At 35.7% G+C, this 20,859-nt stretch overlaps 2 long non-coding RNA genes across 4 annotated transcripts in view; one reads left to right on the top strand and one right to left on the bottom strand.

Moving 5' to 3' along the window:
• LOC309659886 overlaps positions 1–20,859 on the top strand; it is a 372,324-nt gene that overhangs the window by 16,348 nt on the left and 335,117 nt on the right. The gene's annotated exons all lie outside the window — the stretch shown is intronic.
• LOC309659890 overlaps positions 813–20,859 on the bottom strand; it is a 37,334-nt gene continuing 17,287 nt past the window's right edge. Inside the window, exon 2 of the long non-coding RNA XR_014263026.1 lies at positions 813–20,685. This is a non-coding gene — a long non-coding RNA (uncharacterized lncRNA). The remainder of the gene's footprint in view (positions 20,686–20,859) is intronic.

Below are 20,859 nucleotides of genomic sequence, written 5' to 3'. Positions count from 1 at the left end.
TAAAACGTTATTGGAACACAGCCTTGCTCACTGTCTATGTCTGCTTGGGGGCTACAATAGCAAGCTTGATTAGTTTCGACAGAGACCTTAAGGCCCACAAAGCCTAAAATATTTATCCTTTACAGAAAGTTTGCCAGCCCCTGATCTAGAGGATAAAAACCTCTTGAATTTTAGCTCGTACATATTTTTTCTCCCTTGGAAGTACAAAGTCTATGTTAAGCATTTACCCCGTGACATGTGTTTTATGACAAAATATCTGTGAACTTATAACTTTAATTGAATATGCTGATGTGGATTCTATTAATGTAGAGACTTTTTGGGGAATGTGGAATGATCATTCTTGCCTACTATCATTAAGTTCTGTTCTATAAATAAATATTAAATCAAAAAAATTCTTAAAAATGAAATCAGAAAGGCTTATATATTGCTGTGTTAAAGTGAGAAAATAAATCTAAAGGGTTCCACCTGCTGGTAGAAATTAAAAATGACTACAAATTAAAATGCATTTAAAAAATTATCTGGTAAGTCAAAAGTGATAGTTACTGAAGTTTAGATGGAAAGGACTATCATCTAGTTTCTTTATTTAAAAAACGAACTGACATTGAATATAAAAATAAAATTATAATCCATTTTAATAGATTACACAAACATACAGGTAGCAAGTTTTTTTCTGACTATAAGCTTTGTGCAGGTATATTCCCATCACTAAAGTGCTATTATGCAAATATGTATAAATTATTTTGTCATATGATTTAGAGTTGCATAAAGCACTCAATTGTTACAGAAAGTTTTGTATTTTTTTTTTACACACACACACACACACACTGTATTTTATTTTTACAAGAGATAAATAGACTGACACCAAGCATTGTACATGGATGACCACAACAAAAGCAACAATGATTGCAATTACCAAACATGAAAAAGTTTTGTATTTTTAATTTAAAAAAACATAAAGTTATGTTATGAAACTACAGAAACACATTTAGTAATAATTTTACTACTTAAATGGAAATTCTTCATTAAAGAATTTAGCATAAATATGTCATAATACATTTTATTTCTTAGAAAGATAAATGTGTCGGTCAGGACAGACTCTGCTATGCTGTGATAAAGGATGATGCCTAAATCTCAGTGGCTCACAACAACAAAGGTTGTTTTCTAGTTCACATCCGTTATGGCTTGCCTGCAGGTTTGCTCCACATGTGTCTTCATTTTGGGACCCAGGTTGTTGAAACAGCTTTATCTGGAACGTAACTGCACATCTTGACACAGAGAAAGAGACTCAACCCATACACAGACTTTTTCCTTTTTTAAAACGTCTGTATTGAGGTATAATTTCCATACCATAAGTCTACCAATTCTGAGTGTACAATTCAATGACTTTCAGCAAATTTATGGAGTTGTGCAACTGATCACTGCAATCCAGTTTTAGAACATTTCATTTTCATCACCCCCAGAACATCTCCCATCCCCATGTGCAGCAAATTCCCATTTCTACTCCTGGCCCTAGGCAAAAATTAATCTGCTTTCTGTCTAAAAATTTTCCCTTTATGGACATTCCATATAAATGGAAAGATATAATATGTAATCTTCTGTGTCTGACTTATTTCACTTGGCATGTTTTTGGAGTTCATCTGTGTTGCAGCATGTATCAGTTTATTTCCTTTTATTACTAAATGATTTTTCCATTGTGTGGATATATTGCATTTTTTTAATCCATTCACCAGTTGATGGAAATTTGTGTTGTTTCAGGTTTTTTACTATTACATGTAAAACTGCTGTGTACATCAACACACAGTATTTGTGTGGACATATGTTTTTATTTGTCTTGGTTAGATACCTGGGAGTAGGTTTGCTGGGTTGTATGATAAATCCATGTATAACTTATTAAGAAACTGCCAAACTTTTACAGAGTGACTAGCCATTTTACGTTCCTACCAGCAACATAGGAGAGTTCCACTTTCTCCATTTCTTTGCCAAAACTTATTATTACTTGTCTTTTTTATTATAGCCATTTCAGTGGGTATGGAGTGGTAGTTCATTGCAGTTTTAATTTCTATTTTCTAGTTCAAATGACTAATATGGGTAAGCATCTTTTCATGTGCTTATTAACCATATCTTTGGTGAAATGTCTATCCAATCCTTCACCAGTTTTTTTAGTTGTCTTCTTTTTGAATTTCAAGAGCTCTTTATATATTCTGGATAAAATCTTTCTCAAATATATAATTGGAAGATATTTTCTCCCAGTCTGTGGCTTGTCTTTTCATTTTCTTAAAGTGTCTTTTGAAGCACAAAAATTTTTTAATTTTTACAAAATACAATTTATCAAATTTTTTTTCTTTTACAAATTATGCTTTGGTGTCACATCCAAGAACTCTTTGCCTAACCTAAGGTCATGAAGATTCTCTATTATGTTTCCTTCTAGAAATTTTATGGTTTGTGGTTCTTGTATTTAGGTCTATAATTCATTTTGAGTCAGCTTTTGTGTTTAGTATGAGGAAATCTGCGTCATTCTTAATTTCTCCCCATTAAATTTCTGACTAGTTTGCCAGTCTATTGTTGCCCTAAACTTAATTCACAACTTAAGGATACCTGTGATATTGTCCCTCCTGATTGTCACAAAGTTCACTATTGTTTTTGACAATGCCCTGGATGTGGGAATTTTCCACTCTGTCCAAATTAAGTAGACTCAAGTAGTCTACTTCCCTAGTAAAGATGATGATTTTCATGGTCTGCCTGCCTGGAGGAAGGTGTAGGAGTAGCCCCAGGCTAAAATGCCATAAATACCTACTGTTCTTACCCAAGGTTCAGTAGTTTTTCTTGAGTAGATGTTTCTTGATTAACTATATGCCTTTGGTTGATTCTCATAGTTGGGATTTTTTTTTCAGGGTTTTTGTTGTTGTTGTTGTTGTTGTTGTTGTTTTCTTTTTTGGGGAGAGGATTTGCCAAGCTCCTCACTCCACCATTCCAGAAGTCCCACGCTGTCTGAAACAGTTTTCATAGCAGGATTTTAAAAGCTTTAAAACATAATAAAGTATGTTATTTCTATCTCGATTTCATGAGCCAAAGCAAGTCACATGTCATTTCTTTGTTCAATAAGATGAGGATAATCTTCCCATAGAGGAATATCACTGAGATGATGTAGTAGGCAACTTCTGATATAGTTCCCAACGGTCTCTGCCTTCTGATAGTCACACTGTTGTATCATCCCTTCTCCGTGCCTGTGGCCTAGACTTAGTGACTGTCACCTAATAAATAGAATTCAACAAAAGTGATGGAGTATCACTTCCATAATTAAGTTATACAAGACTGTTATTTCCGTCTTTTTAGCTCTTGCTGGCTTTTCCTCATTCTTTCTCTTGCCTTCTTGGGTTGCTCTCATTGAAAGCAAGCTGTCGTGTTGGAGAAGTTCACATGGCTAGGAACTGAAGGTGACCTCTGGTCAACAGTCAGAACAGAACTGAAGTCTTCTGGGTAAATCCAATAGCCCACAAGGAACTGAATGCTGCCAGCAACCAAAGAGTGAGCTTGGAAGCCAATTCTCCCTCAGCTGAATCTTGAGATGACTGCAGCCCTGGCTGATGCCTTGTTTGCAACCTTGTGTGAGACTGAAGCAGAGGACCCAGTTAAGCCATGTCCACATTCCTAATCCACAAAAACTGTGAGATAATAAATGCTCACTAGCCACTAAGTTGTGTGGGTAATTTCTTATGCAGCAATAGATAACTAATACAGATAGTAACTAAAATATTTGGTGAAGAATCAAGTAATCTACCACAATAAACACAATAGATATGGAAGTGGACAGGCTGCTCTTTGCCATATACAAGATCAGTACTTCTAAACAAATCAAATTTTATTCAGAGTGGTTTTTCATGGGACTTATAACCTGGCATTTGCCCTGAATTTCTGTTCTTATTTTATAAAATCATAAAATATTGGGGTCACAATTTCAGTAGCGCCAGAAACTAATTATAGAAATACTACCAAGCCACAACAAAGTAAGTATATTTTTGTAAAATGAGTTTGAGAACATAAGATTTCCTTAGGCATTGTTTATGGAGTGCTCTAATTTCTCATTGATTGTTTTGTAACTGGTAAATGTTTTGGTGGCTGTCTACTCTTTATAATTTAAAATAGTATAGAAATGCTAAAAATCAACCCTCACTTATATAAAAAATTCTCAGTAATATAAGGGAAGATTCTTCCCAAGAGTAGAGTATGGAAAGGGAGACCGAAAAAAGTAACTTGATAGTGGAGAAACCTGACTAACATGACCTCTAGCCCGGTGAGCAAGGTTAACATCAGTTGCAATGAGTCATATTGGTAGTGTATATCCTTGATAAGATGTAATGAGAATGCCACTTTTGCTCTGTGGTATTCCTCCCCAAAACACATTACCCCAATCCAATGATGAGAAAAACATTAAACAAAGCTTAGTGGAGGGACATTCTACAAAACACCTGACCAAAAATTCTCAAAACTTTCAAAGTCATCAAAACCAAGGAAAGTTTGAGAAACCATCATAACCAATACTGAATACAATGTGGTATCCTGGAATAGAAAAAAAAAAGAAAAAAAAACAGTAAAAGTGAAGGAAATCTGAATAAAGTATGGGCTTTAGTTAATGATAATGTATTAGTATCAGTTCATTCATTGTGACAAATGTACCTCACTAATGTAAGATGTTAATAATAAAGGAAACTGGTTGTGGGATAAAGGGGAACTCTATTATCTTTGCAATAAAGTTCTTTAAATATAAAATTTCTCTAAAATAATTTATTATAAGATACAAGGGGAGAAATATCTCTTAATAGCAACAAAATTATGAAATTTCTAGAAATTAAGAAAAATATGCAGGATCTATATGAAGAAAACAATTTTTCTAAATAAGCAAAGTGATCAAAAGTAGACTTGAATAATGGAGAAATATGCCATGCTTCTGGATCAGAGGGCCAAATATAAAGTTGTCTTTTCTGCCCACATTTATCTATAGTTTCAAAGTCTTTCCAGATATATCCATAATATTTCTCATTGAACTGGAGAAAATGCCTTATCTGTTAAAATAAATGGGCAAAAGTATTCAAACTGTAAGCAGATGGGGTAGGGGGTCCCTGGAAAAAAGGAACCAAGCATGGCTTTCTTGACATGAGGCCTAAGCCATTTTGTGACCTAAGCCTGGCCACAGTGCTTGCCCTTGAACAAGTCTCAGTAATTAATGATCTTAAGGTAACAAAAGAATGCAGAAACAAAGGACTATTATCAGGCAAGAGAAGTAACAATAGCAAAGATAATAAATCAGTAGTAAAGACCCCCAGTTCTATTTCAATGGTAAAGATGAGCCTGAAACATATTCTTGAGCAGTTTCGCAGAATTCAGACTCCCCTGGAGCACTCAACCACCAGATCAACTGGAACCTAAGGAATGATGATGTTGACCTTTTCTGACCCTCATGACTTCAATCAACTAAAGCTTGAATTCTGTCAACTTTTGCCCCAATTTTATGCTGAATTCTCCTCTGCTCAAGTCCTTTCATGAATATGCATACACTCCCCAAACCCCTTCATGTATATGCATGTATTCTTAGCTTAAAAATTCCCCAGTTTTGCTGTTGGGGAGACACTGCTTTGGGAAACATCCCTGATGTTCGTCTTACTTGATGCAAGTAATAAATTCTTCCTTCTCCCAATCTTTGGCTTGGTTGTGTCTTTTGGCTTGATACTCACCAGGAGGCAAACCCAGTTTGGGGGTAACAAAACTACATTTTAAAAACAAAATAAATGTGATGATGTATCCAATCACATTAAAACATAAAGTTATACTCATTAAAATACTGTAGCACTGGCAAAATAATACAGTATTTTGTATATATAATATATATAGTATATATAGTATTTATCATATATAGTATTTATCAATTAATATATAGTATTTATCAATTTAATATAGAACTGAGGGTACAGTGCTAAGGAAGTCAGGTATTATCCCTGCCCTCGTGGAGCTTACAGTCTGTTGGGTTGCACCCCACAGGCCTGCCAGCCCTGTAGTTGCTCAGCCTCAAGAGTGAAGAAAGAACCCAGAGGCATCAATGATTTAATGGACGGGGGAATCTTACACGTCTGAAGCAAGTTCCTGGAGCGACACTCCACCATGTGGGGCAGATGTATAGATAGGAACAGGAAGGTGGGGATGGAGAGGGAGGTTACCAGTTATAGAGGGATTTGATGTCAGGGAAACCAGCAGAGGGGCACATCCCTTTGGTAAACTGTCATAGTGGAGATGGTTCTGATGTAAAGATTAGAACAGTCACTAGCTGGGGCTGGGGGCAAGTATGTAGACATTTACTGATTAGGCATGATGATTAAGAGGGAAGGTCAGTCAGGTAAGTAGGGTGTAGGTGAGGCAGGGACTGGTAGAGTAGGGGATGTACAGAGAGCAAGAGAACAGCCATCTTGGGTGACCTGATCATACACAGTGTTGGAGAAGTTAGCTATTGTTTACAATTAACAATACAAATGTACTTAGTGAATCAGAGAGGATATACTAGAGGAAACTGTACTTTAGTTAAGACTGAAAGAATTTTAGTTAGCTTGGTGTAGGAGGGAAAAGAGTTAAAAGATCACGATAGGCAAGGTAAACAGTCCATGTGAAGGCTGGACTTCACAACTTCAGAAAGATGTCCAGTATGACTAGACATGGAAACCAAAGGGAAGGGTCATGAGATCAGTGGCTACAGAGTTAGGCAAGTGCCACATTGCATAAAGTCTTGTTGAGAGTTTTAGTTTACCCTAAGGACGTGGGAAATCATTGGGGATTTTCAAACTGGAGAAAGATCCAGTCAGATTAACACATGTAAAATATTACTTTGATTTCCTTGACAAAAATGAATTAGAATTGAGCCAGGAGGTATGCTAGGAGATAAGAAGCTGTTGCAATAGATGACATTATGAAGATTTAACAGTAAAAGGAAGAATAGAAAGATGATGAAGACTTGAGTTATGGCAATAACAGTGAGGTTGAAATGTACAAATAAGAAATTTATTATTGTTATTTTGGAAATTTATTGGCCAGCTTTTCAGAAGGAAAAAGACTTTCTAAACATAGTATAAAAAAAACCACCAAATAATTGACTTGATTGTGTTAAAAATTATTTTTACTTTGTACCTAAAAAATTTCAGGCATGTGATAAACAGTCAAGAGAAAGGAGTTAATATTTGTAATAAAATAAGAAAAAGATGAATATTCTAATGAAGAATAGGTAAAGAACATTAATAGACATTTTGTAAAATGAGATTTACAAGTGGTTGAGAAGCAAAAATATTACAACTCAGCAATAATAATTTCTATAATAGTCAATAATAAAGAACTGCAGATTTTAAAATAATAAAGTGCTAATTTTAATTTCTGGAAGAGGTAGATGAAAATCAGTGATAATATCCAGTGTTGGTGAGGATGTGGAAAAAAAATGTTATCTCACAATTCTAATGAAAGTTTAAATCAGAATTCTTTTTATACAGGACATTTTAGCCATATATTATGTATAAAGAATTTTTAACTTAAAATAATTCCAGAATTTAACCTAAGGAATTAATCTGTGATGTGAAGAAGTATTTATGTAATACAATATTTTCACTACAACACTACTTATAGTGGTGAAAACAATTTTTAACAAGATAAATGCCCAACATTAGGAAACTGTTTAAATAATGGCAAGTGAGAAATTACTTGGAGTCATTGAAAATGATGTTTTTGGAAAAATTTAATGACATTGAAAAACTCTTATGACCTAATTTTAAAAGAATAAAATTTTAACACAATATTTATATGGTAATATCCGAAATAAATAATGATATATTTTTAAACAATTATTTCACACAAAATTAATACATATTCATTATAGAAATTTTGAAAATACAGAAAATTCTAAAAACAAACAGAAAAATTAGGTCATTTATATTTTCAGCACCCATGAGTAAATACTATTGATGTTTTGGGTGACAATTTTGAATTTTCTTCTTAAATTTTCTGGGTATATTTATGAAGTTCCAAGACTCAGTTTTTGTTTGTTTGCTTTCCATCAGTAAAATAGGCTTACCTTACAGATTTGATGTGAGAATTAATGATTGTATTATTTAGAACTCTTTTGGTTGCAAGTGACAGAAGCCTACTACAAACTCGATTAAGCAAAAGATTTATTGACTCATATAACTAGAAAAAAAGAAAAAAAAACAGGGAATAGTAGAGTCTAACTTTAGACACTGCTAGATCCAAATTGGGACACATTTTCAGCAATTTTCTCTACTTTGTTTTCCACCGTGCAGATTTCATTCTCATGCAACTCTCGCCAAGTTGGACCTTGGGGTTCCAGGTTTACATTTTATAAGCCTGGAGCCTCTTTCCCAATAGTTATAACAGAAGTTCAGAGATGAAGTCTAATTGATGTAGCAAGTTCCCATACCCCATGCCTGAATCAATTTTATAGCCCGAGGGGATATACTTTGTTGAGATACAAAGGGATCAGCTCCAGCTGAATCACAGCAACTGAGAGTTGAAAAGGAAGGTATACCAAATCAAAATTAGCGCTGTAATCAGAATAAGGAAGAATGCATAGTGGGTTTACAAAAACAATAGATCCAGTACAAAGATAATGTGCCTAGTTCCTTGCCCGACATACACCAGGGTTCCTCAAAGTGACACTTAATATTTGTAGTATTTTTAGATTCAACAACTACTGCAGTTAATTTCTGCGAAGGCTATAAAACTACAGCCCTTGAAACAGGTTTTGAGAAGTCATTTTTAAATGCTGTCTTGCCTATAGTAGTTATTCTCTAATCCCATTGTAGTTCTTTCATTCTTTTATCCATTCATCTGACAATGATCAAGTATCCATATGCCATAACTATTGTTATAAGGCTAGGGAAGATTAAAATCTGTTTTTAGAACTTACTGTTTTGTAAGGGTGATATGTGCACATATTACTTGTTAGAAATTGTTAACAATTACAAAAGAGATTCAGAGAACATACTTTGGGCATTAGAGACTGCTTCCTGCTTGGGGCTAAATCAGGAAAAGCTTTAAGAACTAGTTTATATCCTAAAGAATGCAAGAAATTGGACAAGTGGAAGTGAGAGATTAAACACTCCTGTGTTCAAGTGAACACCTTAAGCAAAAACATACAAGCTGGAATGTGTAGAGTGCACTGAATGTTGAGAGCAGTTCAGTTTGCTGGAGGATGAAGATGACTTGTGGGAGATTATAAAATGATAGGTTAGCTTTTGTGATAGTGAAGACCACCCCATGAGAACACACCTCTGGCTGGATTGCTCAGTCCTTCTTTGGAGGAGTTAAAGGAAACATGAGAAGTACTTGAAGCCGAGTTCTAACTCCTTCTCCTGGCTGCCATAAAACTGAGTGATTATCAGTCCAAGGGGCTTCAGTTTACTTCACGAATGTGTGGCTTTGCTTTCAGATGATTAATCTGACAACAGCAGCAAAATGAGAGATAGAAAACTGAAAAAATGGTAAGGAAGTCAGTATTAAGTTGATGATTGGTGGTTGAACTGGAAAACTGTTGGTGAGAATAAAAAGGAAGTGTTGTGTGTTACAGATATTGAGGTAAAATCAATAAGATTTTGTAATTGGACCTATAGATACGGGAGCTGGAAGGATTCTTAAAAGATCATTAGAAGGGTGATGTCTTAGTCCATTAGAGTTGCTATAACAAAATAACATATATTGTGTAGTTTATAAAGAAACAGAAATTTATCTCTCATATCTGGAGGCTGGGAAGTTCAAGATCAAGGAGGCAGCAGATTCAGTGTCTGGTGAGAGTCTTCTTCCTGTTTCATACACCGCCATCTTCTTACTGTAACCTAACATGAAGGAAGGGGTCAAGGGAGCTCTCTGGGGTCTCTTTTTTAAAGACGCTAGTCCCATTCTTGAGAGCTCTGCCCTTATGACTTAATCACCTCTGAGAGGCCCACTTCCAAATACCATCACATTGGGGATTAGGTTTCAACATACAGATTTGGGGGAGACATAGACGTTCAATCTAAGGCCGATGATATTGCCATCTTTGGAAACAGGGAAATTAGGCTTGTTGTGGGGGAAGTGGATGAATACTCTTTTAGACATTTTGAGTTTGATGGACTAATGGGGGAACACCAAGGGGAGATCTCCATCATGCAGTTGGCAATTTAGGGTTTGAGCTGTGAGACAAGTGGGGCCAGAAATAAAGGTACTCTCTCTTTTCAACCAACCATGACCACTTAGTAGAATCAGTAGAAATCCTGCAAGTGGTTGGAGTTAGCAAAGAAGCCAGCATGGAAGAACAAGCTGATACCAGACACTATGACATTAGCCACACTTAAGGTCTAGTAGAGAAAGAGGAGCAGAAATGAAAAGAGATCATGACACTTAGGCAAGTCAAGTAGGGGAAACTGTGTCTGAGTGTGAACCTCTGTATAGAGCATTTAAAATCTGGGCCTAGTTAGATCAAGGAATTAAGAAAGAAAAATGGAAAAACAAAATAGGGTTTTATGTATTTTAAGAAAATAAAACGGTAACTATGATATTAGATAAAAACAGAGTGGACAGCAGGTGTTCTAAAAATTGTTATTAAAGAAATGTACCAACAAATAAACTTTTATATTTTCCTACAATTCCCAGTTTTTCTCCTTTATCATACAAGTTACTTTCTTAAGATTAGCCAATAATATATACTATAAATCTTTTTCCTAAAAGAACGAGAGTATGGTATTTTTTTAAAGTATATTTTATAATGCCAGGAGGCAAATGTGATTAAGAACATCCTTATCTAGCTAACATATCTCATCTGTAAAATGGGGATAATAAGACTTGTCATTAGCTGCTCTCAGAGAATTGTCATGTGAGTTAATTGAAAAGAACTGTGCAGCATTGTATGAATGTAAAAGCTACAGTAATGTGCAACATAATTAATATTTAGGGATGTTTTTGTTTTTGATCTTATGCTGGTAAAATTGTCATTACTTTAAATAAGCCATAAATATCTATTTTGTGCTCTATGTTCAGTAAATAAATGTTCTCATCTTTCTTGCACTTATAAATTTACTGTAATTTTGCCTTCTGTGAGATGCTTGCATTTATCTTATTTTTGCCCACTTCTGCTCTGGCAAATACATGCCAACTAAAATGTGAGTATCAGCAAACAAACATTTTTGTTGGGTGTGTCCACACTGTCCAAATGTTTGTTTTTAGCCAGAACTATTTGTTTCAAAAGCTTTCAAGAAACATACATTTGTTTTTGAACCATCCCAACAGTTCAGATATTTCTGTCTACATTTCCTTAGATCACCTTCTATTCATCACTTCTTATGAATTCTCCTGCTGGCCAGAATTTTTTCTGAGGCTTCAGTAGTTGCCTAGTAGGAATGCTTATAAAAACATTTGTGGATAGCCCAAACATTTTCAATAACATTTGCTTGGAAAAATTTTACTGGCAGTCAAGACACATTATTTAAACATATTTCAAAATATTTATGCATCCCTGCAATACTTTGGCAGTGTCTGTATATCAAGGCTGAATTGATGGTTTTCTAGTTAAGTCTTTTTGTTTGTTTGTTTTTGGTCATTGATAGTGGTTGACTGATGAGTGTTTGATAGAATTTCCACGCAGTTGATTTGATTACCTTGATAGTAAGGTGGCTATAAAAACTAGTGAGTTTTGAACTTTCTTTCTTCTCAGAGAATGGAACTTAATAAACAAATTAGATTGACTTTACCATAATCTCTTCAGAATGCTTGATTCTCAGTTGCTATTTTAGCTTTTTCCTTCATCTCCTTCCCAACAGTAATTCAGAAAATGTTAAATTTGTTAGGATCATTTTAACATTAGTATTTAGTAAAAGAAGTAGCTTTAGTGAGACCTGTGGTTCTTATATAGGATTTCATCATTTTTAAAAGTTATTTTTCATATTCCATGACTGTGTCTAAATGAAGAAAGAAAATGGATAAATTATTTGTACATTTATGTGGAATAGAAAAAATAATTTGTTTTATTTTGTGTATGTTTTATTAGTAGGGTTCATTTTTTTATTTTTCCAAAATAAAGAGGGAAACCTAAGCCTGTGATTATATGTGGTCCTTGATTTTAGATGATGTGATCTACAGAAGAAAGAGTAAGAAATAGTACCTTAACTCTGGCTTATCAGAGATGATAAGGCCACATAAATTAAAAAGGCTTTAGTAGGCACATCTTTAAAGACCATATTAAAGAGTTTTAGTTCATGAAGTCCTCCTCTCTGATTTTGCCTTCCCCATATTGCTAAGTTGGCCTTCTGCATGTCATTTCTTGCATCTCTCCTTTCTGTATTTTTGTGTGTAGGTGTTTTTTCTCCATGTGTTTGTGCTGTATTTTTTCATGTGACTTTCTCTCTGTATACCACTGTGTGTACTCATCTGATTATGTGTCATTTTCTATGCCTATATATGTATGCCCAGTCTATTTTTTCTTTGGGTGTCTGTATTGTAATCTCTGTCTATGCCTTTATTAGTGTGTGTCTCCATGTGTCTTTGTGTCTGCATGTCTGTCTGTCTAGATGTATATCAGTTCTGTGTTCTCTGTTTCTATGTCCATTTTGATGTATTCCTCTACTATATGACTTTGTCCTCTTTCTCATTGTCTTTCTGTGTTTCATTTTATGTATGGCTTTCTCAATTTTTATCTGATTTCAGTTTTCTATGTGTGTCTTCCTTCTTTTGTGATTATAAGCACTGGTGTTTTGCTCTGGTACTATATTTATCAATTAGAATTTAAAATTTCCTGATCCATTCTATTAGAAAAATGTGTTAAAGATTATAAACAAGCAATTCATAAAAGCAATACAAGTGGGCTAATCAATTTATAAAATAGATATATTCTCACTAGTAATTAAGTACTAGTAATAATTAAAATAATTAAAATAATGAGATTATTGACTATCAGATTGACAAAGATATCCATTGGGGGAAAATAGTAATAACTTATAATAGTATTTAATCAACATTTTAAGAGGACAACATATATTAAAGTTTTAAATATACATAAGCTTTGATTCTGCAATTCCACTTCAGGTATTTGTCTGTCAAAAATAACCAGATATTTGTACAGCTGTTTGTTTCAGAATTGCCTTTAGTAGTATAAAATTGAAAGTAAATGTCCATTAGTAGGGAATTGGTTAAATGAATTATGATACAACAAATACAACAGAATATTAGATTTCTATTGTTATAGAAAAATTCTATTGTATATTGATAACCAGAAAATAATCAAATTCAAGAAAGTATGTAAAAATGTACATATTGTATATGCCATTTATTCATTCAAACAATCTGTATATTTTGTGTCCCTTCTAAGTGCTAAGCCCTATAGAAGCACTAAAGAGATATCCATATTGTTTCATATGAGGTGTTAGATAATGAGAGAACTTCTACCTTCTCTTTATTGTGGATTTAACAATCATATATTACGAAAAATAACAAAAAGCATCAAGAATTCTCTTAAATTTTAAAACATGAGTATTTTTCTATTTTAAAATATTAAATTAAATTGATCTCTCCTTTTGTGGTTTTTCTTTCCTTTTTTTTTTTTCCTCCTTCCCCCACACTGTGGATCAGTGACCCTCTGTAAAGAGTGATTCCTAATCGTAGCCAAGGCAATATTCTTAGGTGTTCTGGAAATGCTGTGCCTTAGTATATATTGTATTAATGAGTTGTCAAGAAGAAATATTTGTTTAAAGCCTTTGGAAAGATAGAAAAAAATTAAGCCATGTATGTGTTAAAATGTCATTCCAATGTGAAGCAGGGAGAATTAGAGTGTGATGTGAAACTATAAAGGAGAATGCTTTACTCAGTCATTGGAAATTGACACTAATGTCAGTGGAAAACCAAACTTGAAAATTTAATGTTTAGTACAGTAATTCTCAAACCTTCCTGTGATCAGACTCACCTAAGGAACTATTTTTAAATGCAGATTCCTGGACCCCACCCCCAGAGAGTCTGATTTGGTAGGTCTGAGTGGGTCACAGATTCTGTATTTTAATAAGCTTCCCAGGTGATTCTTATATCTTATATTAGAGGTTTAAGGTCTACGTTCAAGAAACAATGCTAATGAGTAAGTTTCAATAGCTGATCTACTTTTAAAATGACAGATTTTTGTTAAGTCATATCTATTAGGTACATTTCTAGAAGAATTCTTTGAACAAGGTTATTTAAGGGATCGTGGAAGTTATTTAGGGGGATTGTGAGTTCATAGGCAGGTTACATTCCATTCAAGACCTATTGGCTTTCTGGACCGCAACTTTGAGCCAAAATTTTAATGAGCTGCCAATGTTTACTTCCGTCACATAAAAATTGTCATGCCTTTTCCTCAAACAATGGCATTAGTATTTATAGGTTTCCTTTCATTCTTATTATTTTATAATAGGTAGATAGTGTTCCCAAGAATATTGTCATAAAAAAATGACAAAGTATAAATACTAGACCACTACAAATGCAGAATTCTGATCAATGAAAGCAGCTATGTAGTATAGATAAAAGACTACTTTAGAGCACTTATACAGAGTCAGAATATCAAATCTATAAGTCTTAAAAGACTGAATTACATACAATGAGTATATCGACCACCAGAACAGTTTGCCTCAAGAGTAACTCTGAACTTCCTGAAAAGAAGGGTCATGAGATGTACTGCAAGAAGTTTATAATGTTTTTACAACATACTGTAACCTACCTGTGTATCACCAAGGTGTACACTAAACATACAATTTAACTACTTTGTGATCATTTAATACAAAACTATTTATAATTCTATTTTAAATAAAGTTTATATGGGTAGGAATCCAAAAAAGCCTTCCACAATGAAGCTAATATATGAAAACACCTGACCAGTTCAGGCAACCAGAGAGTTTTATGGCTGAAAAACCATTCATTTCAGTGTTTCTCAAACTTTAATATGCAGAGGAATCACTTGGCTATCTTGTTAAAATGAAAATTCTGATGATAGTCTAGGGTGTGGGACCTGAGATTCACATTCCAAACAAGCTGTTGTTCCAGGGACCATACTTTGAATTGCAAGTATTTATGTCAACCCTTTTGTTTAATAGAGGGAATTGGGCATGGGAAGGGCATAGTTTTGCAGGATGTGACTGTGGCTCTGGTGGACATAAAGTCATTGGAGCTGAATGGTATTAATGGCAGTTCCTCAAATTCTTATCACTATGGTCTCTGGTGAGGCCTTGGTTGCTGCCCTTCCTGAGTGGAGGCTTTCAACTTTTCCTTTCATTCTGTGAGAGAATTGAAAGATTCCTTTCAATGAATTTTCTTTTTGCTTGAACTATCCAGAGACAGTTTCTGATGCAAAAGAATATAACTAATACAGGCTCTGGGTTGGGACTTGCACTGCAAATAAATAGACCATACTTCCATCACAAGGAAATAGATTCTTCTTCCCTGGAACATAGTAATAAATACATTTTCTTAAATATTTACACAAGTCCACTACTAACTCCCAGATGCCTCTCTCCATCATGATTCTCCCCTCCTCTTCCAGACTTTATCCAACTTCCTGTTTGATATCTGCATCTAAATGTCTTATTAGACTTCTGAGACATTAGGCATCTCAAGCTTACTGTATTCAAAATCCAAAATTGAATCTCCCAAACTTGATGTTTCTGTAGCAAATGGCACATCTTTTCAAAGCAGTCCACCTTCCTGCTTTTCAGTTGCTCAAGTAAAAACCTAGGAATTGTCCCCATTTTTTTTTTTCCCTTCTCACATTCTATCTATTAGCAAGTTCTGTCGGTTCTGCCCTAAAAATTTAGCCAGAAATCAACCATTTCCATCTCAATTGCCTCAGTCTATTCTAAACCATCACCATCTCTACCTTGGACAATTGCAATAGCTTCCTAATCTTTCTTTTTGCTTCCACTCTAACTTTTCCACGTGGCAGCTAGAGTGATGACACTTTTAAAATGTAAACTAAGGCATGTTACTTTCATGCTCAAAACTGGTCAGTAGCTTCCCATACCACTGAGGAATAAAATCTAAACTCCTTACCATGATCTACAAGGTCTTATGTTATCTGACCCTTTACTAAATCTCTTACTTCATCTTGTTCCAATTTCTTCCTTACACACGCTGCTCCAGCTATACTGCTCTCCCTGATAACTCTTCAATTAGAATGTTAGTCCCAAGGACAGAAAATTTGTCTGTTTTACTCACTGTTGTATCCTAGTACCTAGAATAATGGCTGGCACAGAGTAGATTTTATTTAATAGTTCTTGAATAAATGAACAGAGAAATGTATACCAGTGTAATCGATTAGGCACAGAAAATAAGACAGACCAATCACTGGAATTCTGATAGGAAGTGGGTGGTTGGTCACAGATGTGAGACAGGATCTCAATTATCACTACTAACCACTTATACCTCTAATCATCTGCACATGAAATTACCCCCAATTTTGAAGTTCTGGGTCCTTTTTAATAAACATAGAACAAGAATAGCAGTAAGGTAGGTTGGCTGTTACCTGAGCCTCTCAATTTTTCCCAACCAGAGGAATACACATGTTGATGGCCTTCAAGTGACCTTAGCAGGGAGTAGAAGAGAAATGCTAAGGAAAGCAGCCAGATAGATGATTATGATACTGTTATGGATTGAATGTTTGTGTCCCCCAGAATTCATTGGTTGAAATCCTAATCCCCAATATGATGGTATTAGGAGGTGAGGCCTTTGGGAGGTAATTAGGTCTTGAGGGTGGAGCCCTCACGAATAAGATTAGTACTCTTATAAAAAGAGACATAAGAGCTTGCTCTCTTTCTCTCTCTCCTCTCCACCATGTGAGGATACAGAGAGAAGACACGCATCTGCAGACAAGGAAGCGGGTTCTCACCAGAACTGAATCTGCTTGCACCTTGATCTTGGACTTTCCAGCCTCCAAGCTCTGAGAAATAAATGCTTTGGTTTAAGCCACCAGTCTGTGGTAACTTGTTACAGCAGCCTGAGCTGACTAAGATAGTTGCTGTTACTATAGACAGTTTGTGTGCCTTTAGTAAGGAAATAGGGTGGATACCTTGCAGTATATCAATTAACCAAGTGAATTGCTTGTCATTCATTTTTAAGCCTGTTCTCAAGAGAGGGTTAAAGATACAATATGTTCATAAAATGTTATATAAGAGAGTTGTAGGTGAGAAATCTTGATTGAAAAAAAAGATGTGGGTGTGTTCACAAGGACAAAGGAATAAACAATAAACAGATTTTTAAAAAATCACTCAACACACCTCTGCCTTGGAAAGAAGGCATTCTAATTTCTGTGAAGTAGTGTCTATGAGTATTGCTGTTCTGTATGCACGTTGTCTCCTAGTCCTATGACCCTCGTTAGCTCTGGGATGTATATTACTTAGGATGCAAGCTCCAACAGCCTTTCTCCTATAGGCTCAATTTTGCAACTACCTGAACCAGTGGAAAACAGATATTAATTGCTGAAATTAACAAGCAGATAGGGCCTAGAAATAGCAGGTGGCCTCCAGTCCGAGTTTTAGTGTCCTGGGTAAAGTCCTTTGCCACTGGCTTTCGCCGTGAGGAGCGATCTGCCCAGTAATATTCAACATGTATAACTAGTCCATGTGCCAGGGTTTTGCTTCCTTTGCAGTGTGCAGTCCACCTTCCTGCTGGGACTGTAGCCGTGGCTTTAACCTCTGCGCCACTTACCTGGTGCTCTGATTCTCTTTCTTTTTTTCTGTTAATCTGCTTTCCCTGGGACTGGGCCTTACTTTCAGGCCCTCTTTCAAACTGGACTAACCTAACTGCATCCAAAATATTTGCCCATTGATGAGTATAGCTACTATCCAGAGACTCTTTGTATAGTGCCCTGTCTTCTTAGGAATCCTCTGAGTATCAGCATAAGCCTGGACTGGGTTCAAATTTGTACTCCTCTTTGGGGACCAGCCCTACTGCCAAGTTAATTCCCTTTGCCCCAATTCTGCTGGTATTTCATTCCTTTTTTCTGCTATTGACAGCATAGCATTCCTGAGCACAGAGTCTACATGGGTTGGGACACATTCCTGAAGGTCTGAGAAAGAATGAGATAATGAAGATGCCTGTGAATGCTGCTGTGTTGTGGGCTTGAACCAATTGCACAATTCTGTGTTCTGGGGAAGGAGGGAGAACACTGGTGGAAGTAAAAGTTTCATAAGGCTCTATGAGGACTTTCAAAAGTTTAAGATTTTACCTGTTGGTTTACTACAAGTAGGACAGTCATAATAAAGATAGGTCCTCTATTCTCAAATGTATAGATTAATAATGCTGATTTATGGAAGGGCTAAGAAACCCCTAGCTGGAATAAAACCATTCTTTTTTTCTCGCAGAGTTGAAATCCCTGATATTCATAGAAGGGATGACCACGGCTAATATCCAGTTTAAGATTTTTTTTTTAGTAGGTCTTTATTGGAGTATAATTGCTTCACAATACTGTGTTAGTTTCTGTTGTACACCAAAGTGAATCAGCCATATGTATACCTATGTCCCCATATCCTCTCCCTCTTGAGCCTCCCTCCCGTCCTCCCTATCCCACCCCTCTAGGTCATTGCAGAGCACCAAGTTGATCTCCCTGTGCTATGCTGCTGCTTCCCACTAGCTATCTATTTTACATTCAGTAGTGTATATATGTCAATGCTACTCTCACTTCGCCCCAGCTTCCCCCTCCCACCCCGTGTCCTCAAGTCCATTCTCTATGTCTACATCTTTACTCCTGTCCTGCCCCTAGGTTCATCAGAACCTTTTTTTTTTTTTTAAGATTCCGTATATATGTGTTAGCATACGATATTTGTTTTTCTCTTTCTGACCTACTTCACTTCACTCTGTATGACAGACTCTAGGCCCATCCACCTCACTATAAATAACTCAGTTTCGTTTCTTTTTATGGCTAATATTCCATTGTATATATGTGCCACATCTTCTTTATCCTTTCATCTGTCGATGGACAGACACTTAGGTTGGTTCCATGTCCTGGCTATTGTAAATAGTGCTGCAGTGAACATTGTGGTACATGATTCTTTTTGAATTATGCTTTTCTCTGGGTATACGCCCAGTAGTGGGATTGCTGAGTCATATGGTAGTTCTATTTTTAGTTTTTTCAGGAACCTCCATACTGTTTTCCATAGTGGTTGTATCAATTTACATTCCCACCAACAGTGCAGGAGGGTTCCCTTTTCACCACAACCTTTCCAACATTTATTGTTTCTAGATTTTTTGATAATGGCCGTTCTGACCAGCGTGAGGTGATACCTCATTGTAGTTTTGATTTGCATTTCTCTAATAATTAGTGATGTTGAGCATCTTTTACTGTGCCTCTTGACCATCTGAATGTCTTCCTTGGTGAAATGTCTATTTAGGTCTTCTGCTCATTTTTTGTTTTTTTGAATTTTATTTTATTTTACTTATTTATTTTTTATAATAGGTTCTTATTAGTTAATAATTTTATACATATTGGTGTATATATGTCAATCCCAATTATTATACCAACAGTGTTAAACCTTGATAAAAGTTGAGGACAAATTAAATTAGCCATGTTAAAATTTATTAAATGTTTATATAGCACATATTATGTGCCAAGTCTTGTTCTAAATTCTTTACAGATGTTAACTGATTTAATCCCCAATAACAACCCCATGAGGTAGGTTCTGACATTATCCCAGGTGTACAGGTGAGGAAAAGTTAAGCAGTTTTAAGCCAGGCCACATAGTTAATAAGTGGCAGAGCTAGAATCTGAACCGGACAGTTCTTTAACAACTCTGCTAGACCACCTTCCCAATTTAGTAAAAGTGTTTCTGTAGGGTTAACCTAAGGAAGTCTCAGTATGTAATTTTTTTTTAAATTCTTTTAAACTTTATTTTTAAAAATAATCACCAGCTTTTAAAAGTGCTTACTATGATGTAATCTTAAAATAGGGAGCTTATCCTGATGGATGGCCAGGTAGACCCAATCTAATTATATGAGCCCTTAAAAACAGAGGTCGCTGTCTGGTAGTAGAAGGGGAAGTAAAATATTCTAAGCCCAAGAAGGATTAGAAATGTCCTTATTGGTTTGAGGATGAAGGGGATTATGCAAGAAAACAGAGAACTGAATCTCTGTAGCCACAACTGTTGACAGAACTGAATTCTGTCAACAACCAGAATAAGTTTAGAAGTAGAATCTTCCCCACAGCCGTCAGGTAAGAGTGGAGCAGACACCTTGATTTCTGCCTTGTGAGACCCTGAGCAGAGAATCCAGATGAGCTACTCTGGGCCCAGACTTCTGACCCACTCATTGTGAGGTAATAAAATGGGTGGTCTTTTAAGCTGCTATGTTTGTGGCAGTGTGTTGTGACACCAGTAGAAAACAGGCACAGAAGGAGAACTGGAAGAGTCTAGTATCACAAAAGCTAATGTAGAAAGAAAAGATGTATTCATTCATTAAGAAGTCGCTGACATTTGAGGAAGTAGTTTTTCCTCTTAATGAATAAGGTTCACTTATGACTAGGGCTAGTTCTAGCAACCACCATGACTTATACAGCTTGGATTTGAAGTACAATACCTGGCAGACTAAGCCTGATATGAATCATTTCTTATTGATAGCACTTTATTTTTCTAACTTCAGTTGGGTACTAGGTCTTTTTCCAATCAAAATGACCTCAGGGCTTCCCTGGTGGCGCAGTGGTTGAGAATCTGCCTGCCAATGCAGGGGACGCGGGTTCGAGCCCTGGTCTGGGAAGATCCCACATGCCGCTGAGCAGCTGGGCCCGTGAGCCACAGTTACTGAGCCTGTGCGTCTGGAGCCTGTGCTCCGCAACAGGAGAGGCCGCGG

Source organism: Balaenoptera physalus (genome assembly GCF_965194825.1).
Source record: "Balaenoptera physalus genome assembly, chromosome: 4".
Lineage (NCBI taxonomy): Eukaryota > Metazoa > Chordata > Mammalia > Artiodactyla > Balaenopteridae > Balaenoptera > Balaenoptera physalus.
Note: the sequence above shows the minus strand (reverse complement) of the source record. Positions and strands in the feature narration are given on the sequence as shown.